The 20,177-nt window shown below is 39.1% G+C and overlaps 2 protein-coding genes across 2 annotated transcripts in view; one reads left to right on the forward strand and one right to left on the reverse strand.

Moving 5' to 3' along the window:
• LOC114646041 (membrane-spanning 4-domains subfamily A member 4A-like) overlaps positions 1 to 12,834 on the reverse strand; it is a 56,819-nt gene extending 43,985 nt beyond the window's left edge. The window contains exon 1 of the mRNA XM_051923313.1: positions 12,667 to 12,834. The gene's annotated coding sequence lies outside the window, so the exon portion shown is untranslated. The remainder of the gene's footprint in view (positions 1 to 12,666) is intronic.
• The window catches only part of sv2a (synaptic vesicle glycoprotein 2A), an 885,655-nt gene that overhangs the window by 637,090 nt on the left and 228,388 nt on the right, over positions 1 to 20,177 (forward strand). The gene's annotated exons all lie outside the window — the stretch shown is intronic.

Raw genomic sequence — 20,177 nt, forward strand, 5'->3', positions numbered from 1 at the left:
ATGTGCAGGCCCCCACTTAGGTGAATAATACAATTCCAAGTAAGGCAAAGGGGGTCGTGAACGCAACTGAGAGAATAAAACTGAATTTAAAAAAAAAAAAAAAAAAAAGCTAACCTTTACAAGTACCATAAATTTACACCGGTTGTTACAGACTCAAATCAAATGTATGTTTTTATTCTAAAATAGTAAGAATAAGAGCAGCTCACTTCTCAAAACGGAGTTGTCCGGGGTCGAACCCATGAAGTTTTCATTACCAGTCAACAGTTGATACCGTTGTGCCACCAAAGCGGTTGTATCATAGGGTTGTCAATGTTGCACCCTAACGCGGGTTCTTTTTCTGCAGTTATATTCTTGAATAAAAGCGCACTTGTTCTGTTATATTTGTACCTTTTGTGAAAGTGTTAATTTGAAATCTGGACTTCAGGCTTCATAAATTATACACTTCATGTCTACATTTTGTTAATTATTACTAAAACATGAAAAACATTTCCGTTTTAACAATGTGTTTAGATAGATTGTTGTAGACACGGAACACACATGAAATGCATGTGTTCCAAATAACGATATAGTATTTATAAAAAGTGTCATTTTGCTTGACTTCTCACTCTATACAACTCTAAGCAACTGACACGCAGGTAAACAGACTTGAGCTGAAAAAACTATGCGGTGGTGGGGGGATGTGATAGCAGGCTGCTTGCTGCTTATCGACACATTTAGAAGACAAAAGAAGCTGACGGTGAGGTGCGAAGGGATTTAAGGTGGGACGGATTTACGAGTTTTTTCATAGGCTTTGGTGATTCTAGTGTTAAACTTATGTTACACCACAGCACGCTGCAAAAGATGTTTTATGTTGATTTTATGCCTGTTTTATGCCTATTTGTATTTTTTTGATGGATAGCTTATATTGTATTCGAATTAATGAAACAGAGCCCACACAAAGTTCACATATACGCTATACTGCCAAAAGTATTGGGACGCCTGCCTTTACACACACATGAACTTTAATGACATCCCATTCTTAATACATAGGCTTTAATATAGAGGTGGCCCACCCTTTGCAGCTATAACAGCTTCAACTCTTCTGGGAAGGTTTTCCACAAGGTTTAGGAGTATGTTTATGGGAATATTTGACCATTGTTCCAAGAGAACATTTATGAGGTCAGGCACTGATGTTGAACGAGAAGGCCTGGTTTGCAGTCTCCGCTCAAATTCATCCTAAAGTGTTCTATCGGGTTGAAGTCAGGGCTCTGTGCAGGCCAGTCAAGTTCTTCCACACCAAACTTACTCATCCATTTCTTTATAGACCTTGCCATCCCCAAACTGTTCCCACAAAGTTGGGAGCATAAAATTGTCCAAAATGGCTTTGTATGCTGAATCATTAAGAGTTCCTTTCACTGGAACTAAGGGGCCAAGCCCAACCCCTGAAAAATAATCCCACACCATTTTTCTCGCCGCCACCAAACTTTATACAATGCAGTCAGGAAAGTACCATTCACCTGGCAACTGCCAAACCCAGACTCGTTCATCAGATTGCAAAACAGAGAAGCATGAGGACAGAGGACACATCTCCACTGCTCTAGAGTCCAGTGGCGGTATGCTTTATACCACAGCATCCAACGCTTTGCATTGTACTTGGTGATGTTAGGCTTTGATGCAGCTGCTCGGCCATGGAAACCCATTCCATGAAGCTCTCTACGCACTGTTCTTGAGCTAAACTGGAGGCCACACGAAGTCTGGAGGTCTGTAGCTATTGACTCTGCAACTGTGAACCTCAGCATACACTGTCTCTGCTCTGTGATTTTACATGGCCTACCACTTTGTGGCTGAGTTACTGTTGTTCCCAAATGCTTCCACTTTGTTATAATACCACTAACACTTGACTGTGAACTATTTAGTAGTGAGGAAATTTCACGAATGGACTTATTGCACATGTGGCATCCTATCACGGTACCACGCTTGAATTCACTGAGCTCCTGAGAGCAAACCCATTCTTTCACAAATGTTTGTAGAAGCCGTCTGCATGCCTAGGTGCTTGATTTTATACACCTGTGGCCATGGAAGTGATTGAAACACCTAAATTCTGTGATTTGGAGGGGTGTCCCAATACTTTTGGCAATCTAGTGTGTGTGAAGCATAAAGCTGGCCTGGCAGCACTGTGGCACAGTAGTAGCACTGCTGCCTTGCAGTAAGAAGACAGGAGTTTGAATCCTGGGTTCTTCCTGCATTGAGTTTGCATATTCACTGTGTGTCTGCATGAGTTTCCTTTGGGTGCACTGGTTTCCTCCCATAGTACACAGACATGCAGGTTATGTGGATTGCCGATACTAAAATGGCCCTAGTGTGTGGCTGGGTGCGTATGTGTATATTTGTGTCTGTTAACCCTGCGATGGACTGGAGCCCTATGCGGTGTGTGTTCCTTCATTGTACCCTGTGCTATTTGGGATAAGCTCCAGCACCAAATACCTACCCCGCAACCCTTTTCATTCAGGATTAAGCGGGTTAGGAAATGAATGACTAAATAAAACTGGCCTAAGAGCATCACATATTTTTTTCCTGATGGTTAACAACTTGTCTTTTTTAACAGTTTTTGACAACCAAGCAGTGTTCAGCATATTTTGACAATTTAAACTCAGTGTCCTAATCTAACAGCTACAGAAAACTCGAAAAAATAAAAGCAGTTCACGCTGCAAACAACAAGCAGCATTCTGGCATGTGAGATATCCAGTTTACAGTTTGTGCATGCTTTTCTAATTTAGTGTGTGTACATGTATGTCATTTTTGAGTGTGGTCCAAAATTTCATGCAAGGCCTAAATCTGAATTTTGATGGGTGGTTCTGTCCATGTCCCAACAAATGTAGGGATTTTTCAGACTTGGAGGTATTTGGGATATGTTTATGCATTGTTATTTTATTTTCAGAAATGCCCAACCAATAAGGATTTTTTAGACCGATAACAATATTGATATATGGGCAGCAAGGATGGCAAGTTGTTGATACATTTTGTAACAATATTGCTGTTGTATTTAAAATTTGTTTTCCTGCAAGTGATATATGAATAAAGGAAAGATAAAAAATATATTACTTTTCACAAGAAATGCTTTAATTTAACATTTAAAACAGGTTAAATAACCATCACTAATAAAATATATTACAAAAAATGCAAACGTCTTTAAAAAACAATTTGACAAAACTATAAATTGACATTAATTTTAACTTGAACCTTATCGGTACATTTGTTGAACCCATTGGGGCTCTCACTTTTTTTTCCCCCATTTTCTGAAAGGATGAGAATACCACTGTTTACACACAAGACAATTCAGAATCTCTATTTCTAGTCAATCAGTCACACATTGTACAGGAGAAAGCAAAGGATTATAAAGATTGGCAAATATCTACTGAAAATTTACAAGACCTAAATGTATCAGAAATAACAATTTGTTAATTTTTTTAACCTCCCGTCTATTAACCCGGAGTGTAACTCGGGGTTCTAAATAATTACAGTTAAGTTTGAGTCAGACTTAAGAGTGATGTGTAATCATCCGCTTTACAGTGTAAAGCACAAATAACTATTGGGGCACTACTTTTACACTATCAAGTGGATAAAATAACATTTTGCTGCAAAAGTCATGAATATTTCTATGCATTTTGCCACTCTAGGATAACTCTTCAATATTTATAAGTGGGGCACAGCCCCACAATTGGTTGTAAACAAGAAGCTGTAAAGCCAGTTTTAGAGCAAACTGAAACTGAACCAAGAGTTGAATCGAGAACTAGTAATGATAATTTAAATTGGTCATTAGTCTTTGCACGAATAGTGAAACTAATGCAAATGACACTTTACCACCGAACCGCCGTGATATGCCTGGTGAATTAGGTCACATGAAGGTTCACTGTGGTACAAGTAGTTTTGTGGCAAAAAAGCAAAATAATTGCGATCAAGCAGAAAGACAAGAAAGATGTTAGCCACCTAAGCACTGTTCACAATGCAGCAAACTGTCATTGTTGGAGTCGAAGAAATGTGAAAGTCACGAAGCCTTGTGCTGTAGTAGTCTTGACAATAACACGAGGTGCGCATAAGTTGTGCAGATCAGGCACTGTCATTCTACCTTCTTATGCTCAAGTAACAGAAAAAATATAAGAAAAGCACACAAAGAAACATGCATTCAAAGTTGCGATTGCAACATCAGGCTTTGCATTAGTGACAAAGGCCATGTGATAAATCTGCATTAGCACAGCAGTGGACACTAGACATAACTTTTCTGCTGTATTTATGTTGTCATTTTGGTATTTACATCACATGTAGCATTATTTTTGTAATAAAGAAAAGTGCCTACATCTCAAAGGTTTTTTTTTTATAAAAATAATTAAGAAGGCAAGTGTAATTCAGATGCCAAATTTCATCAAAATGAAAAATGGTGATGCAAAAACTTCCTTGAAAATTTATTGAATTAAAATGCAGTGACCCAGTTGTTCACATCTTAAATAGCATAAATAAAACTTAGCTACCACGCTGCACTACTTGTCAGTCTAATAGATATAAGGCATTGGGGTAGACTTTTTAGTCTCTACCTATAATGCGACTCCCAGAACTGTATTGTAACTAATGAAAAATAAATAATCTTGAAACTACTGACTACAGTTCTGAACTACTAAATCACATTTGGAAGGTGTTCAGTGGTATACAAAGTGTCTCTTTGTTCAGTTATTCAGTACTAACTTGAAAAGATGCTATAGCAATGCAACAGAGAAAAACTGAATTTGAAAAGCAAAAATATTTATATATAATACACTACCATAGCTGTTTGTTTGTCTGTCCAGGATTTTAAATCACCTGTAGCTCGCAAACCATTTGACGTATTGACCTGAAATTTGGTACACATACTTCATGATGCCTGCTATCCACTTCTGGGGTGATGATTGACCTCCAAGGTTATTCCTCTTTTTATTTTTATTTTATTTTATTGTAGAATCAACTCACGGCAGCGGCCAGCAGGGTGGCTATGCTCAACCCTACCACCTTTGCCGTCACATCCTCTACCTCTTCATATCTTAAATCATTCTTGAGGAAGACTTAAGTGCCAGCTTAAGTGAAAAATTAAGGAAAACATACTAAGTAATTGCAACATAAACACTGACTTAATCAGTTTAAACGCGAAAAGATGCCGACGAAAGAAGAGAAGAATTGGGACACTAAGGGTGGAGAAAAGAAGAGCTGCTCAGGAAGCAGCAAGCGCTTCAACCTCTGAGCAAACGAATACTAAATGTACAGAGAAAGAGTTTGAAAACTATAAATGCTCAAGTCAAGTGTATTCCGTGTAGTGCTCTGTTACTGGTTTTAAATATTTAGTATATTACTTTTAGTATAAATATTTAGAAGTTTGTTTTTAAAATACAGTTTTTTAACCTGCACAATGTAATGTAGAGTGCTCAATGACTTTCCTCTTAAGGTGCTGCATATACACTTTGCCATTCCAAGTATGTGTTCTATGGAAGCCAAACTAAAAAGTGAATCCTTCCATTAAATTAGGCACCCTGCAAAAAGGTTTGCCTTCAGATTAAACATTAGCTGACAGTGAATAAATAAATGAATATGTCCCAGAATTTTACAAAAATTGTTCACAACATTATTCATCGTTCTTTATATTTTAATCAATTTTATTAAGCAAAATGTATTTTGGCTGCATCCCATTTTTTTGGACTGACAATTCACAGTAATTGCATGTACTTTGTAGAAGTGTTGAGCAATTCTTATTTAATGTCTCAAAGTTCACCAGACTGCCTGAGCTTCTTTAATCTCACAATAGACAACATGCTACATGAATCACAACACTCCAGTTAACAAGCTAAATTTGTATCCTTCTTTTCATTAATAGTATGTTTGAAACTCACAACCCACAAAGATGTTTGCAGTCTCTACCTTTTGATTTTTGGGAACTAAAGGTCCAGTGTAGATCTTACCTTCTGATCAAGAAAGGTTTTCTACACACAAAGAACCATACACACACATGGAATAAATTACCAAGTAGTTTGGTGGAGAGTAGGACTTTAGCCATCTTATTATTATTGATCTAATCTTGTTATTTTGGACAATCTACAAAGCATTCAGACCCCTTTACATTTAGAGATTTTTATATGCTGCAGGATTGTACTAAAATAATTTAAATTCATTTTTCCCCACATCTAGCAATACTCATTACCTCAGAGACTGACAAAGCAAAGACAGGATTTTAGAATTTTTTGCAAATGTATTAAAATAAAAAATTGAAATATTACATTGATGCAAGCATTACGACCCTTAGCTATGACACTTGAAATATCAATTGGGTGCGTCCCATCATGACATTGTTAGGAGTCTATCTTTTATCAATTTAATTGACTGGACATGATTATGAAAGGCACACACCTGTCTAGACGAAGCACTGAAGGTGCCCAACAGCTCAGCGGACATCTTAATTCTTTAATACACTTGGAACCACCACAACTCTTCTTATAGCTGGCCATGCAGCCAAACTGAGCAATCATGGGAGAAGGGCCATAGAGGTTACCAAGAACCTAATGGTCTCTCTGGTTCAGCTAAAGATAACCTGCGTAAAAATGGGAAAAACGTCCAGGAGGACAACCATCAATACAACACTCTACTGATCTGGGCTTTATGACACAGTGGTCAGAGAGAAGCCTCTTCTCAGTAAAAAAGGCATAGAAGTAAGCTTGGAATTTGCAAAAAGGCACCTAGAGGATTCTCCGACTGTGAGAAACAAGACTCTCTGGTCTGATGAAACCCATATCGGCATCATGTCTGGAAGAAATGAAGGCATTGCTAATCAACTGTGCAACACCATTCCAATGGTAAAGTCTGGAGGTGGCAGCATCATGTTGTGCTGTTTGTTTCACAGCGTCAGGGACTGGGAGAACTGAGAGAAAACTGAATAAAACTCCAGGCCACAACAGCTGCCAAAGGTGCTTAAACTAAGTACTGAGTACAGGGTCAGAAAACCTGGGTCAATGTGATATTTCCAATTTTTAAATTTGGTAAATGTGCAAAAACATCCAAAATCCCATTTTTGCTTTGTCATTCTGGGGTAATTGAATGTAGCTTGATGGATGGGAAAAATTAATGTAAACGATTTGAACACAATGCTGCAGCATAGAAAAATTTAAAAACAGTGAGGGGGTTTAGATAGATATTTACTTTCTGTGGAAAACAAAATACTTTCTGAATCCGCCATAGTTTCATGGGCTAAATGGACTATTCTTGTCACATATGATCTAATGTTCAGAAATACTCTGACGTGCATTATTATTATTAACCTGCATTACTACTATGATTACATGCTTAATGAAGGCCCATCCATCCATTTCTAAATTTGCTCAATCCAGTTCACATTCCCATGGGCCTGAGGATATCCTAATCAAACTGGGGGCAAGGCAGAAACAAAACATGGATGTAGTTCCAGTTCATCACTAGGCACCTTCACAATGCAACTACATTTATTTATGCTAGAACAATTTAGAGAAGTGCTTCTCAAACTATTTTCTTCCAAAGCTCTCTAAACCAAAACAAAGATCCTAACAGACCCCTTACCCTCCCAATAAATTAAACTTAAAGGAAAACAAAATTATAATCTATACTAATAAAAGGCAAAGCCCTCACTGACTCACTCATCACTAATTCTCCAACTTCCCGTGTTGAAGGCTGAAATTTGGCAGGCTCATTCCTTACAGCTTACTTACAAAAGTTAAGCAGGTTTAATTTTGAAATTCTACGCGTAACGGTCATAACGGTCGACAACGTCCGCCATGTTAAACTTTCTTATTTATGGCCCCATCTTAACGAAATTTGGTAGGCGGCTTCCCTGCGCTAACCGAAACCATTGTACGTACTTATTTCGGTGGTTTGATGCCACTGTCGGCCTCCAAATGGAACTTTTCAATGGTCTTTGTTAGTTATGGGACCATCTTCAAGAAATTTGGTACGCGGGTTCCCAACGCTAACTGAATCCTACTTACATACATACTGTATATACATCCATAGCCTGCAGCTCGGTCGCCGTGTGAGGTGGCGTTGGGTCCCCCATCCTCACGCCTCCCACGTAGTTGGCTGCCTGCCTATATAAGGCCATCTGTCGCTCCAGTCTCTTCATTCCCTTCCTTGCTTCGCCATGGTATTCACGTCTCCCTGTTGATAACTGTAGCCTTTTTATTTAATCCACGGCTTCTCCACTGTTTTATTGTTCGTTTATTACGATTATAGTTATTCTGTAGGTATTTTAGACTTAGTTTACATTGTTCAGGTACCCATTTCCTTTATTGTTCCAACCGTACCTCCATTAACATGTCTATCGAGGTGATCACCATCGATCAAAGAACTGTCACTTACCGAGTGGTTTTCATGCCCGGAGATGGTGACTGCCTTTTCCATTCTCTGTGTTACATATTGCACGGCCATATCAGGCTCACTCTTGATATCCGGAGGAACATTGTGTCTTATGTATTGAATGACTGGGACAGGTTCAAGGTGTGGACTGATGACGGTACAGGAGATAATTATACTACACAGGAGCACTATAAGAGTGAAATGCTTAAGCCCTTCACCTATGGTTCTGCATGTGAGTTGATGGCTGCCGCTGAATTGTTCGGTTGTCACTTTCAAGTGTACCGAAATGGCCAAATATTTTACATCTTTGGACAACCGCCAATGCCTCTTAAACATCTTAGATTCACAGGTGACGATTTGAGTAGTGGACACTTCGATGTTTATTAATGTTTAAACTCTCAAAAGCTGGATGCGAAGTTATCAACGAAACCCATTTCAATTCAAACACCTCCAATTTCCATTAAGGCTCTGCTTCGCAATGACAATTAATAAGTCTCAGGAACAGACACTACAAAAGGTTGGCATTGATTTGAGGCAAGATTGCTTTTCACATGGCCAACTATACGTTGCATGCTCAAGAGTAAGCTCAGCCCTCAGCTTGGTCACATTACAACCGGAGGGCCAAACTGACAACGTGGTATACAAAGAGATCCTTAACAAATAATTATTGGTATATTTTCCCTCAGTTTAAAAAGGTTTACTTTTCTTCTTAATAAAAATTTTAAAGCAGTACTTCGCAGCTGCAAAGCACGGGTATTTTGCTAGTAATAAATATTTAGGAATGGCAGTCAGCTTCTGACATTCATATCTATAGAGGTCTGCAGCTCCATAAGAAAAACAATTTAACAAAAAACACAAAAATGAAGAAATACGTTGAAAGAATTACTTCCAAAAGTAAACAATGGATGTGACTAAATTTTTTTTTTTTTTTACCACAGAAGATCAATATTGGGTGAAATATTTCAAACTGCAATTCTCAAATGTGCTTAAGAATTAGGTCACTTTTTTTTAATTAATGTTGAAACTGCAGCCTCACATAAAATGTTAAGGATGTTCAAAGTACTTTTCACAATGGGACTGCCGTCCTTTTGTCACTTCATCCAAAACTCCAACAAATCACTTTGTATGAATTCAGTTCTGTCTCTAGTAATGACTCTGATCTTCCCTCAAGCAGTTTCTCTTGAGCTGTCCATGAGAAGTGTCCAAATTGTAAGGAATGCACATCATTTGAGCAATTTGGACTGGACTAAACTATGTAGTGGTCCTCTGGTAATAATTACTTTACCCAGAGACTGAATTGGAAAAACACACTGCACCGGAACTACTTGCTGTGCATGTTCAATAACAGGGAGGGATGGGGGTTCCCCTTGAAGGTCTGGTGGCAAGCTAATATGCACAGTTTAGACAGACAGACAAACAGATACTTTTTTCATCCCCTTAGGGAAATTCAACAGTCCAGTAGCTCAAACACATCAGTAAAAACTGTTAAAAATGATTATACAAGCAAGGAGAACAAACGTAAATAAATAAATAGTAAAACGTACAAATAGTCAGTTGTTACAGTGTCAGAAGGTAGAGTGGTGACCAAGTCATGAATCACTTGTCTTGAAAATGGAGTTGTAAAATCTCACAGCAGTAGGAACAAATGATCTTCTAAAGCATTCTGTTCTACAACGCAGTGAGAAAAGAAGACTGCTACGTTTACTTCTCTGACCTGCCAAAATGTTGTGGAGAGGGTGACTGATTTGTCAAGGATGGCTGGTACCTTCTTCCCCATATGCCTTTCCACCACAATTCCAAGGCGCAAACAGACAAGTTGCTGTTATAAATAAGGGCTGGTAATGTGGTCAGAACCAATGGTGCAAACTGCTACACTTCCATTAACTATCATTCTCATAAGACACGAACAAGGAAATGCAAGAATAGAGTACCAGTGCGAAACCAGTCCACTAATTATAACCCAACCCCTGTTGTAGAACTAATCCCATCCAAACAGGGCCTTAAAACAGTGATTTACTTTTCCACTGAGACTAAGCTTTGCTTTTAGCAAAGTTAAAAATTTAAATGGTACTTTCTTCCACAAAAAGTTATGGAACCACAGAGAGGAAAAGAGGGGACACTACTAAGACAGGAGATTAAAAGGTAGCATGTTCTAGCCTTCTAGGAACTTGAGGCGCTCATTTCCCTCAAGACTATCACTTACAGCTCCTAGGATTTTCAAATCCAATAACGTATTCTGCAGTACCTCAGGGGCCCGTGGGCCTACAGACTAAGAAGCACTGATTTATAGATAGATAGATAGATAGATACTTTATTAATCCCAAGGGGAAATTCACATACTACCTGTTAACCTGAATTAAAGTCTTTGGGAATGGAGTAAAAACTAGGGTAGTATCCAAAAAAAGATCAGGATCAAATAAAGACAGTGAGAGAGTCAAACTGTCAATATAAAATGCTTTGCAGAAGTATCCAATTCTTAGATTCTCCAACTGTATGATAAATTCTACACTGAAATTTTACTCACTGTATTTTTTATTTCAAAACACAAACTAATTTTTTTTTGTCATGACATTATTTTATGTTACTTAGTAAAAACAGAGCATTCTTCAACAGACGTAGCACTTTTTCAAGGCAGTATATGCACTATAGAATATATTACAAACATACAATTATTTAGTAACATACATAGTACACTGTATAAATCATCATAAACTGAATATTATTATGAATTTGTAAAAGAAAAAAAAACAGCCCAACTCAAAGTTAAATTGTGAAATTATCTTCGTCAAATGTAACAAAAAACATTATTCTGCCAAGTACATTACCATCTTTCATTCTCATAGCTAAACCTCCTTCATGTGCTAATCCTATATTTAGTGACAAGAATCCCCTAAACGTTCTCCTGGAAATGGGACATAACACGTCCCTCTTTAGAGTTGCCAGTCTTTATCCCAAAACCATAATTCAGATGCCACAACCTTAAAAATAATACATTCCTTTTTAACATAAACATTTACAGAGACAACTTTGTCTGCTTAAAAGTTACAAAGATTGGCTTTGTGTCTGTTAAAGTGAACATGACTGTAATGCAATAGGCCAGCATTTAATCTTTGATGTCAAGGTAAACTCCGGCACTCACCTACTCTATAAGAAGAACAGGCTGGTAAGGAAAATGATGTTTGTCTATTAGTCTAGGTATAATTTTCTGCAGACTTGCATTAGGATGACATTCATTACAATAGTTTATAACAATCTTCCCAGATGTAATATATCTACAATTTCTTTCAAAATGTGGCTAGGAGAGCTTATTGAACGAGTCAAAAAGTGAAGCTTGTCTCTCGGATGTGCTGATATCTGTAACTGCCCGGTCCAATTGGTGTGCTACACGCCCCTGAAGTAAGACGAAAAGAAAATGAACGAATTGAAGTGTAAAACTACGGTCATACTGATTTTTTTTTATACAGTACAGAAGGATGATGTCAAACTCCACTCCTCCGGTATAAACACTAAGTAGATGTCTACATTTATTAAAAGTGGGACTCTGCTACTACTACATATACATCAATGTAAATGGTGTCGCTGCGAATACACAATTTAATGTAATGTAAACTGGTTCAAAGCAGCCCGTACTCAACTTACAAGATTCAAAAGACTGTGTAAATGTTGTGAAGTTCCAAACTGTTTAACGCTATGTGCACACTGAAAGTGATTTCTTAAAGATGCACTGAAAAACTACTTGCAGAAACAAAATAACTGAAAGTTCAGTCAACCTTTAATTGTTGTACCCTGGCTATTTATCTGAACGGCAGTCGATGCCTACGCCTCCTCTCCTGTTTTACGCCGTTTCGTGCTCAATGCTTTACTTTCTGCGTTTGCGGTGCACAAGTTAGTAAACTTTCTGATTCATATAAATTGAACTTGATTGAAACGAAACACCTGGCACATTCGGAAATAAATCTTTCACAGAAAAAAAAAATCTGATCTTTAGTTGGCGTTTTCAAAGCCACTGTGTCCTTTCTATCTTTTAACAACTGCATTCCCTCTATATAAGCATCATCACCGGACATTCCGTAGTAATCTTCAGTATCCCTACATGTTTATTTGCTTACTGCCTCCAAAATATACAGAGGGAAATTTCTGCCATTTTTCTCTTACACACAAAAACACAACTGCACATCTGTGCCAAGAAGCCCGATGGGGGAGAAACTGCTGCACCCAAAACGCAACTTGACGATTGTGTTTACTACGCGTCACGGACTATAAAAGAAAACACGATTCTTGGGCCACACGTACCTGGTGGATGAAACTGATGATTTATTTAGACGTTTGTGTCTTTAAACCCTCTGACGATAACAAAACAAATAAGATGTACAGTGTGTAGAGAAACGTACACCCTGTTATCGGACGGAAGCGAACTTTGGATCCCCTCCTACTCCAATGTGGAGGCTCAGGACTAGCTCGCGAGAGCTTAAGCCTAGTGACGCACCCGCGCTGCGCAGGGAAATACCGTATTTCTTAGGTTCGGACTTTTTCTGTTTATTAAGTTTTTTTTTTCTGAACATAATGGTTATGTTAGTAAGTATTCCTAGGCGAAGGATTTTTTCCTTTGAACTTCCCGTTATTTAAAGTGGGCGCATTGTTTTTTGCATATTGGCAGATCACATCTGCAGATTTAGACTTAAATTTCAAGTACGTTTTTCAGATGTAATTGATCAGTTCTGTGTTACACTCTTGGCCTGGCTATGGATGTACAAAGAGTGCTGCTGCCACATACATCTCGCACCGCTGCCTGTGACATCAGGAAAGATGTGCTTTTCATAACTCTGCAGATCAACTAATCTTCTGTACAACGAAAGAGTTCCGTTACTTACTAGGAATAGTATACGTAATCAAAAAGACAGTAAACATCCACACAAAAGTATGCTTCTGTTATTCAAAACTTCTTGTCAAGTTAATTCTACGACAAAACATCGCATACACTGACATTACTCAAACATCGCATACACTGACATTACTCATCACAGAATACTTGAACTGAACTTCATGCTGTAACAACAACCATCGTTATATGCAATTAAAAGAATTTCACATAATAACAGATACTAGTGATTATATAATTATAAACGACCTGTGAAAAAGCATTTGAAGAAGTCATGAATAAGTCCATTATGTTTTGGTCCACTCGAGTTTCAGCAGAGCTCACCAGGTTTAATCACACAGCAGAGCTTCAGCCTGGAGGAAAGGCTTATATTTAATTTTTCCCAAATCAGTTTACTTTTTAAAAGTCAATGTTAGCTCTTCCCCAGGTCAATCTTATCTGTTTTGCCTTAGCAGTTTTTCTGCTTTTGATTTTTTCTGTCCATCTTATATTTTTGCATTAGTTCTGTTCTTCTTCTCCTTCTCCATTCACACCATCTCAAGAGGTCTGAGTGTGGCTTGTTTTGAGCTTCTTCTTATGTTATTGACCTTGGTGGACATTTTTGAGTGGCACTGCTGCCTCATGGACCTTACATGCTGGGTTCAAATGCTGCACCTGTTGGTTGTTCGTGTGGACTTTTCCCATCTCTACATGGATTTTCCTCCAGCTATCTCAGTATTCCTCTGACATTCACAAAGATGTGAACACAATATTAACTGACAATTCCACCTTGGCCTGAGTTTGAGCATAGGTGTGTGCTTGAGTGGGCCCTGCTATGGAGTGGTGCCCCTATAGAGCTGTTTCCTGCCTTACACCCAATTCTGCAGGGTTTAAGTGGTGTAAGAGAGTTTTCTCCAGGGCATTGACAAAGAGTAAGCAAGTAAGATATTCTTATGTTTATTAGAATGTTATATTTTTTATTTTATGTTCCTTGGATTACATAGAAAATGAAATGCAGATTTTAACAATCTGCTAGTCAGAAGTATAAACATCCACTTGATCTTCTTTTGGTAAGTGAGAAGGAGCCATGAAGAGGGATAAAACAAATTCCAGAAGGAACTAAACTTTAAGGCAGGATTCTACTCCACTGGGTCTTTGAGCAAGGCCCTTCACTTGCAATTGCTCCATCCTGGGTATGACGTTAATCTGAATCCAGCCCTGCAAGCAGGTCCTCCAATTTACAGAGAAAATGTAGGGGTTTGTAGCAGGATTGTCACTCCAGCCACCGTAAAAAAAACACAGTAAGTTCCTGATGCTACTTCAGAATATTTCCTTGGTGTCATCCCAAAATCACCCCCATAAGATTGATGACCCACCCACGCTTGACAGTACATTATTAATTTTCACTTTCTCTGGCTTTTGATACCCTATTGAGAACATAATAAGTATGGCAAAAGAGGGGAACTCCATTCATTCAATCTCATTTTTTTGGTTAGCTAATAGATAAATCTAGTGCAAATACTTTTTTTAAAACTTTCAAGGTTTCTGTTTCAAATAAAGGGCTCAGTAATTTGTTTTAATATCCACTTAAAAAAGTCTTCCTTAGATAGTTAGTTAGTTTTTGTTGATTTATGCTGTAATTCATGTTAGGTAATTCGTGTTAGGTAATTTATGTTAGGTCAATCTGTCTTGTCTCTGCTAGCCAGCTAACTAGGCCTCTTAGTTAGCTAGTTTAGTTTTTCTGTTAATTTATGTTGTAAATTTATGTTGCATGTAGCACCTTGGTCCTGGGGGAACGTTGTTTCGTTTCACTGTGTACTAACTGTATATGGTTGAAGTGACAATAAAGCCTACTTGAACTTGAACTTGAACTTGAACTTGCTTCCAGGATTCCAGTTTGCGTATAATTAGTTCCAGTCCCTAACTTCCACTAGTGTTCTCCAGTAAATGATTCCCTAAAGAATTTAGAAAGATGAAATTTATTAATGTCTATGAGATTTTAAAAGATCTCATTTAGGTCCCCATATATGCATCGTAGTGATGTGTCGTTCGCGAACGAGCCGGCTCTAAGAGCCGATGCTTTGAAGCGAACGAGAGGAGCCGATGCCCCTCGAACAGAGCCGAAGCTTCCGCCGCTCCTGCTCAGCTCTGCTGAAAATCCATTCGGCAGTAGCGGGACTTTACTTATATGGGCACACAGAACATTGGCTCATAATGCCGGCTCGTTCATGAACAACACATCGGACTAGGATCGTACCATTATGTGAAAGAAGGAAGGGGGGCAGACGCTCCGAAGACAGTGAGTGTTGGTACAGGCCAGGTACACACAGCGACACTGTCGCTCAGTGTACCTGTCGCTGCGACAGACGAGGAGCCAGATTTAAATGCAAGCGCATCGTGAAGAAAAAAAGAAGTGTGAAGAAATGAGTGAAAGCCGAAAAAGAAGCAGCATCTGGCTGCATTTCAGTGATATTGGAGACTGCAAAGCTAAGTGCAGAATTTGTAATATGAAAATATCCGTTAGAGCAGGGTCAACAACAAACCTGCACAGACATATAAGAACCACCCACCCATCCGTGCAACTGGAGGAGAGCGTGCCTTCTCTCCTGCCATCCACTGACCCTGGAAAAGAGCCAAGTACTTCTGCTGCAGCATCCACTGTCTTACCGAAAACTGCAGGTCTTCAGTTCATACCAAAATAAGCACATTTATTCCAAAACAAATGACGCCAAACAAACAAATAAATGTTGATGAAGAGCTGGCTAAAATGATAGCTAGCGACTTTCAACCATTTTCCATTGTGGAGGACAGGCCTTACTTTTGTACAGGCCTTAAACCCCATGTATGTTCTCCCTAGCAGAAAAACTTTGTCCCAAACAATTATTCCATAACTATATATTTGAGGATGGAGTACAACACTGTGCTTTCAGAAACCACTGCTCTGGAAAAAAGGTAGCATTTAATGACAACAGAGCTGTGGATGAGGCATTTCAAAGAATAAGTGCAGCAGCAGCAAGATGCAACCCCAGCAACCTGTCTGCTCCTCCATCAGAGAGCCAAGAGGAAGAAATTGGAGCAGGGGCGTGTTCACAGGAACCACAAGCTTCTGCTGTGTGGAGGCTCTTTGACGAAAGAGCAACAGGAGACACTGCAAGGAGAAATCCCACAGCTGATGCTATGCTGGAGTTGAAGTCCTATCTTGAGGAGCCCCTCATCCAAAGAGCTGAAGACCCACTGAGCTGGTGGGAGGCCAAGGCTGCAGTCTACCCACGCCTGGTTAAGGTAATGGTAGGAAGACATTGCATTGTCGCTACATTGGTCCCCTCAGAAAGAGTCTTCTCAAAAACAGGACAATAATCACGGAGAGGAGAAATCGCATCAGCCCATCTAATCTGAGGCATCTGGCATTTCTGAATGCCAACCTGGGCTAAAAACCTTTATTCAAAGAGTCATAGTGTTGTGTTGTTGTTGTTGAGTTTGGCCTTTATTTAATTTGTTTGCTGTGTTTGCTGTGGTTTTGTGTTAAGTTGTTCATTTAATGCTTTTATTAAAATGTTAAACAATAGTAACTGTGTATTTTTTGTATTGAAAAAATGCATAAAAATACGTAATGTCTGAAAACAATGAATAAGAAATTGCTTATACAGTACACAAACCATTCATAATTGCTTAATTAGGCTAAAATATAAGCATCCAAGTGATACTAAACGAAGAGCCATTCGGGAGCTGTAAGAGCCGGCTCTTTAAAGGGAGCCGATCCAAAAGAGCCGAAGCTTTGAAAAGAGCCGGAGTTCCCATCACTAATGCATCGTTATTCAAGTTTAAAGTGGTTTCATTCCCATGCCCTGTTTATTTCAGGGATGCTCTTCTCATTACCTTTTCCTCTCCTGTCTCACATCAGTGCCACCTCTTCCCAGCAACCCCCTATCTAGGTATAGTATGCAATGCATTTATACATTAATAAAGGTCTATATCATTAGTGCTTCTTGATTAGTGCTTTGATTTTTAATATGAAATCAAGTGTGGCCTGTAGGCAGCGTACAGTAACTGAGTCCCAACCCCTTGACACACCTACAATACAAAGGTCCTGGATGCAAATAAGTTCTTTAATTTTACATAAAATACCTTTGTACAGGCTTTCCTTTCCAACAATTCTCCTTCTTGATCAATTCTTTGTCTTTCCCTATTTTCCATCACTTCACCCAGGTGAGGTCTGCCCAACTGAACTCTCGACTCTGACTGCCTGGGCGACATGAAAGGCTCCCTTTATACCTGACCAGAGAGTACTTCAAGAGCCAAATCATTGCCTCCAGGAAGATACTCGGTGCAGCCCTATAGAACCTCACTTCCCATGCTGCCTTTCAGGTGTCCAGATAGGGGTTTGCCAAGATGGATGCTACCACCCAATGTATAAGTGAATGACATATGAATTTGAGGCAATCTCCCACAGTCTGCTCTTTATATTGGCCTAACGACTATGAGAGGGGTTTCCATTCTTTTCTGCTGTGATGCAAGTCCTAGTGTACCCTCTGTGCAAGTGTGGCCCTCCATGCCAATTTCCTGGCTGAGGCAGGGAATGCCATGCTTCTCTTCATCACCATCCATTATACTAGACTCCTGTCAAGGTAAGGGAACAGTGTCCATCCTGTTCAGGATGCTAGTCTAGATATTGGGATTGTATGCATTATCTCCTCAAGTTTATTCCCTTATAGGTAAATTGATTACTTAGTTTCTGGTATTAAAGACTGAGTGTGAATTATGACAATATCCAGCATTCTGACTTGCAGAGATTTGTTTTATTTATAAAAAAATAGAAATTCCATGTTCTTATGCTGAAAATCCTGTTTATTTTTTTTAGTTATTAGAGTAGTACTCACAAAACTGTGTGTATATACAGCGTACAGTAAGACTTTTCTAGCTACATGAGGCCTCAAAAAAATGTTCTAGCAACAGGGTTATGCATGGAATGAGACTGATGTCAGTGGTGAAGTCAAATATAAGGAGCATCTGCTTTCTTTATAGGAAATGTTGGCACTGCTTTGCTCTCTGTCAGTGTCAGATCTGGCATGAAGCAAAATCCCTGCCTATATATATTTAAGCAGTAATCTTCTGATCTAAGCATAAGAGGGTATTACACATAAGAGGAGAAACCAAAATGAATTCAGCATTTCATGAACCCATCAACCTCCTTACACGCTGACATTACTTTTATTCACTATATCCACCTGCATTCTGATCTTTCTGATCAAAACCCACTAAAGCAGCAGTTCTCAGAGTCGGTTCTAGGGGCCCATTTTGGCTTCAGGTTTTTGTTTCAACCAGATTCATAATCAGTGACAGCATCTGATAACACTGATCTCATTTAATTGCTTGGTATTTTTTTCTCTTCTCTTATTCTACATTCAGAAAAGCACAGCAGCATGATTTTCACACTTATAAGACATTTAGAAACATTTCTATTTTTGCTATATATTTAAATACTTAACTTTCTTTTGTTGATTTCATTATATTTTGCCCTTTCTCTGTACAGTTTGCTCCATTCATTATATCTTAATAATGGCAATTAAAAACGAGCAGAGCATACATCCAGGCAAACAGCACTGACTTATGAAAGGTGGCAACTACTTTAGCATTAGAACCACTAGTTAGAAAATAATGGATTAATTAAACAGAGCACTTGGAAAAGTAGAATGAAAATCAAGATGAAAATATTGTTAAAAAATATATTATTCTCATATAACTGCTGTGGAAGATCAGCCCAACTACAGACAGACACCAGGACACACTAGTCCAAAAGCACACACTGTTTTTATTTCCTCACAGCACACACAGTGTACAGACCACCAACAATGCTCAAATACTGCTCATAGTCCTTTTTCTTTCCCTTTCTCTTCTTTTATTTTCTTTTCTTTTCTTCTGCCGCCTCCTCTCGTCTCCTCTCCCACAAGCTCTGTCCTCTGTCCTCCCAACTCTGGCTTCCTGAATGGAGTGAGGGGCCCCTTTTATAATGCACCCAGATGTGCTCCAGGTGCTCCCTGACGCTCTTCCTACAGCACCTCCTGGTGTGACGGAAGTGCTGCATGGGCACCCAGAAGCACTTCCAGTGCACCCGGGTTCTCTTCCGGCATCACTTCCTGGTGTGGCGGAAGTGCTGCAGTCTAAGGCTCCGGTATTGTCCAAGTGCCCCTGACGGTGGCCACAATCCTCAACAGGATTCAGTTTCCAAGCTCCAGTCCTGTGGCCCCGATGCAAACCAGGGGACCGCCCGCTCATGTCCCTTCCACACTCCAGGCATCCCGGTGGGGCAAGGCAAATATATGTATTGTTCCCAAAACACAGAATCTGGGAAATAACAGTTCACTTAATTAGTCCAGGAGTCCGATTAAAAACAGAAGCTGGTTGGACCAAAAACCTGCAGCCACAGTTGGGTCCCCAGTACCGAGTTTGAGAACCCTTGCACTAAAGTATCTTACTCAGAGCCAGTTTTAAATTAAAGACAGACAAAATCTTAAGAGGATTATGGAGGTAGATAAAACAAGTTATTCAGACCCATCCCTTGAAAGTGGTGTTGGCCTTGGAGTGATTCACAGAGATCAATTCAGTCCCACTAATATGTTTTTGGTCCTAATATAGCAGTAGCTTTACCATGAAATTATAAGTCATACAGTCCAATAGATCTGGGAGGATGTAGTGATTAAGTTTATTACCTATTCAGAAAAATGCTTAATAGTAAATGCTGTGCGTCTGATTCAAGACACAGTGTTGCCAGGAAATGAAGTAAGCGAGTGATTTTCCTTGCATCTGAAGCACAATGATAGTAATACCTACATGTCTACAGATTATCCAGGCAAAGACATCGAGGCAGTTATGCTCCCTAGGGTGCTCAGACATACCCAGAGAAACAATGTCCTGTGATAACCTCAGTGCAATTGTGTGATAAGCAAGC

Source organism: Erpetoichthys calabaricus, chromosome 2 (genome assembly GCF_900747795.2).
Source record: "Erpetoichthys calabaricus chromosome 2, fErpCal1.3, whole genome shotgun sequence".
NCBI classification, from domain to species: Eukaryota; Metazoa; Chordata; class Cladistia; order Polypteriformes; family Polypteridae; genus Erpetoichthys; species Erpetoichthys calabaricus.